Source organism: Mus musculus, chromosome 3 (genome assembly GCF_000001635.26).
Source record: "Mus musculus strain C57BL/6J chromosome 3, GRCm38.p6 C57BL/6J".
In the NCBI taxonomy this organism is placed as follows: domain Eukaryota; kingdom Metazoa; phylum Chordata; class Mammalia; order Rodentia; family Muridae; genus Mus; species Mus musculus.
This window is the reverse complement of record NC_000069.6, coordinates 108,236,716-108,243,891: the sequence shown is the minus strand read 5'-3', so window position 1 is coordinate 108,243,891 and position 7,176 is coordinate 108,236,716. Positions and strand designations below refer to the sequence as shown.

The 7,176-nt window shown below is 44.8% G+C and overlaps 1 pseudogene; it reads left to right on the top strand.

Annotated features, from left to right (window-relative positions):
• On the top strand, positions 3,901 to 4,592 carry Gm12501 (predicted gene 12501; annotated as a pseudogene).

Genomic DNA, 7,176 nt, shown 5'->3' with positions numbered 1-7,176 from the left:
AAGATCACCAGCTGAAAGGCACGGACAATGGCCTCAATCGCCCAATGAAATGGTCAAATGGAAAAATGTCCTTGATAATAAATGGTATGGCCCGGATCCTATCTTAATCAGATCCCGGGGAGCTATTTGTGTTTTTCCACAGGGTGAAGAAAATCCACTTTGGGTCCCGACGCGACTGACAAGGACCATGAAAGAGCAAGATGAACCCCAAGATGATCCTCCTGCTCCTGATAATTGAGACCGGGATAAGTATACCTTTGTGGGCTATAGTAAGATCATGGCCAGTACCTTTACCGGTACATTCCAATTCTTCTACCTAGCCTTTGTTTTTTGCAAAGGAATGTTTTTTGGATGTGCCTTATGCACGACCAACTCCTCAAGAGCCACGAGTGTATAAGAGTACTAGTTTTCATTTAAATTATACATTATGCTTTGTGCATAATGTGGATAAACCTTTTACACCCTGTATATTTTTTAAGAAAAAGATTATCTCTAATTGGGCAGATCAAATTAATACTGCTGACACTATAAGTCAGATAGCAGAAAAAACGTCTGAGGCATTGCTTACCCTGCAAAGGGTGGATTCTCATATCACCTCAGGGTTAATGTTAGTGAATCAGAGTGGATATTTTACAACATGACATGGAACAGATGATGGATGTCATACAAATGAGTTGTGTGGCATCCACTTTGCATGTGTGCATTACTCCCAATAGGTATATTAATAATTCTTTTATTAAAAGTACAGACCTATCGAGTTACCTGAAGGGGAACTGGTCGCAGGAGCTGGAAAGGTTGCAGACGAGACTGCAGATGCAGATCCTGAGCCTTAATGGGACCAGAGTGGAACCAGTGACCCTCGGAGACTTTACCTCTTGGCTTACCTCTGCTTTTTCTTACTTTAAGGAATGGGTGGGAGTGATTTTGTTTGGTGCTGCCATATGCTGTGGACTGGTGTTCATGCTCTGGTTGGTATGCAAATTCAGAACCCAACCAAAACGTGACAAGGTGATTATAACTCAGGCACTTTTAGCTATTGAAAACGGCTCCTCCCCTGAAATTTGGTTATCCATGCTCAAGAATTAGTTGGCATCTGAGTTCTCTACTCTTGCACTCCACAGCACTGAGATGAGAGAGACTCAACGATCATTGATCAGCCCTTGCACATCACTGAGGTTTCCTCATTGCAAGCAATAGAGTGATCATGATTTCCCCACTAATTCATTTTTTGGCTGGCCTCTTTTGCAGAGTTCGCCCTAGGTCATTTAGCAGTTATTGTCACACAGCACTGCGGTATCCAGAGACGGGCAACTTTCCTCGTGCACCAGTCCAACCTAAGACATGGGGCCTGGTGGCGATAGGGTTACCCTATGACGGGTAAGGCTGTGACATTAGAGGAACGACCTAAAACAGGAGCCACGGCGGATGGACATAATTGCACAGGCCTAGTCCAGCCTCATTTTATTAAAACAAAAAGGGGGATATGTGGGAAGCCACATGTGCAGTTGCAGAGTGGCACTGACTACTGCTGGCCACCACGCATAAGTTTGGACAAACAACCAATGTGTACATATGCAGTAAAGTTTTTTGCAAAGACACTGCCTGCCCCGGGCATGATAATGAGGCTTTGAGAATATAACCAATCAGATGTGAGACATGCAAATGAGGTATGATAATGAGGCTCTGTGAGGTACAGAGAGAGAGAGTAGCCAATTAGATGAGGAACATGCAAATGAGGCATAGTGCATAACCAATCCGGGTATGAGACACACCTCTCCTAGGCCTATATATGCAGCACCAGTTCTGGGCTCGGGCTCTCTTCGCCTCTGCAATCAAGCTCTCCCAATAAACGTGTGCAGAAGGATCCTGTTACAGTGTTGTTACTGCTGGCCAGTCCGGCGCGCGCAAGACCAAAGCTTAACAATCTTCTAAGATACTAAGGAATAAGAATAAACTACGAAGACTGGTCAAGAGAAAATGAAAAAATTTACTAATATCAGCAATAAACGAAGCGACATCACTATAGGTCCTATAGACATTAAAACCTACAAGGATATTATAAATAACTTTGTGTCGATTTGACAATTCACACAGAATGAGAAATGTATTACAAAACAAAACTTATCAGGACTGACACCAGAATAAACAGAAAATCTTATATTCTAAAAGAACTGAATTCATAATTTAAACCATCCTACAAAGAAAACTCCAGATGGCTTCACTGGTGAATTCTTTCCAACATATACCCTGCTTTTAGAAAGACATAAAAGACATATTCACACTTTGTGATGCTTGTATATTACTCTGTGCTCCACAGCTCCCATTCCCAAGCATCTTTTATTGAGCACATCTATGGTCAGCACTTAATTATGGTAAGCACTTTTAGAATCATTGGCGAACATGGGTCTTAGGGAGGGATGGGAGGAGGATCTTGTTTGCAGAAGTAGATACATAAATGCAATGGGGTAAGTGCTAATAAAGATATATATAAAGCACTATGACAGATGGAGATGAAATCCAGGGGAGGGAAGGCTTTGCAGGGTGGAGGAGGGACAGAATGGACGACAATATGTCTTGTGGCACAGGCATTAAAAATCTGGAAAATAGATGTTTCTTTAAGTTTTTTGTCCTCCACCTTTGCCCCTTACTCCTAACCATTAAAAAATTTTTTTTTAAACTTTCAAAAATCTGTCCTTAGTTTCCATGTTTTATACATTCTCTCTAAATGGTTTAATCCATTCGCATGTAGGCTTTGTCTTGTGCAGAACCTATGCTTGCAACCTCTCCCTGTCTGCGGAGCATGCACCTGCTTGAGGACTTCTCTTTCACACTGGCCCTCCTCTCACATCAGCAGCATTTCCTCCCTCCTTGCTCAAGCCCTCCCTCCCTTGGTGGCCTGCGACCGACCGACCGCTGTGCCAGTTTGCACAGGGTGGTTTCTCTGCTTCCCTTCACATAGTGAATGCCTCCCTTCCTTTCTGCTGTGTTGATTGTTCTCGTCCAGGTCACAAGTTGTCTTCATGCTGTCTACCCCGTTCTCACTTTCTTGACATAAACAACAGCTGGTGTGATGGCCACGTCTTTCTTAAACGACCTCCTTGTCTTTGTCCTTTGATTTTCTCCTCATCTTACTAGCCATTCTTTCCCAAATTCTTCATTAGATCCCGACTTTTCCCTTAACTTTTTTTTTTTTTTTTTTTTTTTTTTTTTTTTTTTTTTTGGTTTTTCGAGACAGGGTTTCTCTGTGTAGCCCTGGCTGTCCTGGAACTCACTTTGTAGACCAGGCTGGCCTCGAACTCAGAAATCCGCCTGCCTCTGCCTCCCAAGTGCTGGGATTAAAGGCGTGCGCCACCACGCCCGGCTTTCCCTTAACTTTTAAGAATTTGGAATGTTCTAGTCTTCTGCTCTTGAACTAACACTTATTTTTTTAAAGCTTTATTTATGTGTACTTATGTGTGTGTGATGATTGTTTGCACCACACATGTGCTTGGTGGTTGTGGAGGTCCAAAGAGAGCATCAGATGCCCTGGAACTGGAGTTACAGATGATCGTGAGCCTCAAGTTCCATGCTGAGAACTGAACCTGGGTTCTCTGCAAAAGCAGCCAGTACTTTTAATCAATGAGCCATTCATCTCTCCAGCCCAATACTTAATTTTTATGTTTATTTTCCAGAAAAATATCATTTATAGGTGATTGAGAGATGATGCAGTAGTTAAGAGTACGCTCTCGCAGAAGATCCGTTTGGTTCTAGGACCCCTGTCCAGCGACTTATAATGTCCTGAAGCTCCAGCTCCGAGGGATCCAGTGTCGTCTTCTTGACTTCTGGGTCACCTGCCCCCACGTGTGTGTGGCCACACACAGAGACATACAAATACACACGATTAAAAATAGCAACAAACCGCTCCGCCGCGGTCCGAGGGCGCCGTGACGTGTGCTCTACGCGCTGCGCGCTGCTGAGGGCTGTGTCTGGTACCCGCTGCCATGCCCAAGTGGAGCTGCCCGTTTGCAGACGCAGCCCCGCTCCAACTCAAAGGCCACGTGGGCCTGAAAATGCTGAGCCACGGTGTGTTCGCCGAGCGCTACTCACACGAGGTCTTCGAAAGAACCAAGCAGCTCCTTTTCCAAGGGGTTCGGGCCTATAGAGATCACATATCGAGCGAAGATTTGTTCCGTGAACCACCTGCGGGAGTCACTGAAGTCTGGTGTGGTGGGAGCCCCTCAAACTGCGAGAGGACAGATGTTGATTGGATCTGATAGCCGACTGACACGGTGCCAAGCTCAGGCCTCAGAAGGTGGCCTTCCCAGGACAGCGCCCATCGCTTGTTCGTCATGCATAAGATCTGTGGATGGGAAGGCGGTCTGCAGCCAGTGTGAGCGGGCCCTGTGTGGGCAGTGTGTATACACCTGCTGGGGCTGCAGTGCTTTGGCCTGTGTGCTGTGTGGCCTTGCAGACTATGCTGATGATGGTGAGAAGCCTGAGGTGGCCACAGATAGCACAAGATGTTCACACTAAAGAGAGAGAAGGTGGCTTTTTATATGTTATGTTTTATACCCAGTAACAAGTGAATAAACCTCTTTATATTTGCACAAGGAAAAAAAATAGCAACAAACCAAGAGTGGTAGTATATGCCCTTAGTGCCAGCACTTGGGAGGCAGAGACAGGTAGATATCTGTGAGTTCAAGGCCAGCCTGATATACATAGAAAGTTCCAGACTAGCCAGGGCTATATACATGTATACCCATCTCAAAAATAAATCAATGAAAATAAGGTAGGTGTGGTGGCACATAGTTTTAATTCTGGTACTTAAGAGGCAGAGGCAGGTGGATTTCTGCAAGTATGAGGCCACCTTGCATACAAAGTGATTTTTAAAAGGCTATCTGGGACTGCACATTGAGACCCTGCCTAACAGAGAATCATTTATATGTCATTGATTCTAAGAGTGTGTGTCTCCAACCTCAGCCTTTCCCTTGAAACTCCACTCATCTTTACTATTCATGGTCATCCTGAGCATATCAAACTCAAGATTTCCAAGACTGAATTTTGGGGTCTAGAGGGATGGCTCAGCAGTTGAGAGCTCTTGTTGCTTTTGCAGAGGAAAGACACCCAACACCTACATTCGGTGGTTCCTACCTTCCTGTAACTCCAGCTCCAGGGGATCCAAATGTTCTTTTCTCTCACAGGAAGCAGAGACAGATGGAGCTGGTGCTGGCTTCCTTAGGCATCTGCATGTAGGTGCACACACACGTACACCCACAAAAATATATATAAATAAATAACGTATTCTTAAACCCTGAGCTCCGATCTCCTGCTGCTCAAACCTTCTTCCCTTGCTCATCTCTTACCTCAGTGATGGTGATGCTCACTAGTCATTGTGAAGTTGACTGGATTTAGAAAGGCCTGGGAGACACCCTCATGGTAAGTCTGAAAGGAAAGGCGGCTGAGCAGTAACCGTCATCTGTCTTTGTTTCCTGGCGATGGACACAAGGTGAATAGCCACCTCATGCTCCTGACACCATGCTACAGCTGCTCTTGTCTCTATTCCTACTGCCCTCATCATGAGTCCAACCTGAGCCATAACATCCCTTCAGTTAGGTTTCTTATTTTAAAGAAAAGGTGTGTGTGCGCGCATGCATGCGAAGGTGGGTGCACTCACCTGTGTAGACGTGTGTAAAGCCAGAATATCTTCTTTTTGTTTAAGAAATAGTTTTTGGGGGCTGGTGAGATGGCTCAGTGGGTAAGAGCACCCGACTGCTCTTCCCGAAGGTCCGGAGTTCAAATCCCAGCAACCACATGGTGGCTCACAACCATCCGTAACAAAATCTGACTCCCTCTTCTGGAGTGTCTGAAGACAGCGACAGTGTACTTATATATAATAATAATAAAAAAAAGAAATAATTTTTGTTTTTGTTTTTAAGATTTATTTTACAAATGAGTATGCTACCTGCATGTACAACTGCATGCCAGAAGAGGGCACTGGAAGTGGGAATTGAATGCTGGGAACTGAACTCAGGACCTCTGAAAGAGCAGCCAGTGCTCTTGCCGCTGAGCCATCTCTCCAGTCTCTCAGAATGCCATTGTTGTTGGTTGTCGTCCTTCTTCTCCTTCTTCCTCCTCTTCCTCTTTCCCTCCTCCTCCCCCTTGCACCCTGCTCCCTTCTTCTTCTAGATTTATTTATTATGTATACAGCATTCTGCCTGCATGTATGCCTCCAGACCAGAAGAGGGCACCAAATCTCACTACAGATGGTTATGAGCCACCATGTGGTTGCTGGGAATTGAACTCAGGACTTCTAGAATAGCAGCCAGTGCTCTTAACCTTTCCAGCCCCAGAACTCTCCACATTCTCCTCTCTCTCTCTCTCTCTCTCTCTCTCTCTCTCTCTCTCTCTCTCTCTCTCTCTCTCTCTGTTTTTTGCTTGTTTGTTTGTTTTAGACAGTGCCTTTCACTGAAGTTTGCCATTTTTTTTCCTGGACTGGCTGGCCAGAGGCCCCTCAGGAATTTCCTGTCTACTTTCAGGTCTGGAGGTATAGACATGAACCATTGCACCTGCCTTATAGGTGGGTTCTAGAATTCTAAACTAAAGCCTTTGCCTTTTACAGCAGGCTCTTTATCCACTGAGCTGTCTTCTATAGCCTTTCTTTCTCACTGGAAACCTTCTCTACCATTCATCCAGGATAGTCTGTCTACAGGACACACAGAGGTGCCATTCCTCTGTTCAAACTTTTTCTAATGGTTTGCATCACAGTTTGTCTCAGGTTCCTACTGTTATGATAAAACATCATGAGCAAAAGCAACTTGGGGAGGAAAGGGTTTCTTTTAGCTTATAGTTGTAGTCTATCATGGAGGGAAGACCAGGCAAGAATTGAAGCAGAAGCCATGCAGGAGTGCTGGCTTGCTCTCCAACATCAATCATTATTATTTTCTCAGTTGAAGTTCACTCTTCTCAGATGACCCCAGACTATGTCAAATTGACAAAAAAACAAAACAAAACAAAACAAAACAAACAAACAAAACAAAAAGCAAAGCAAACAACAAAACACTAGCCAGCACACACTTCCATGACCCAGCCTCTTGCTATGTTATGACTTTCTCTCCTGGTCTCTGGGCTTCAGTTCCCATGGTTTTACTTGTTCTCAGCCACAGGGCAGGCTCATTGCTGGATCTCTGTACTGACTCT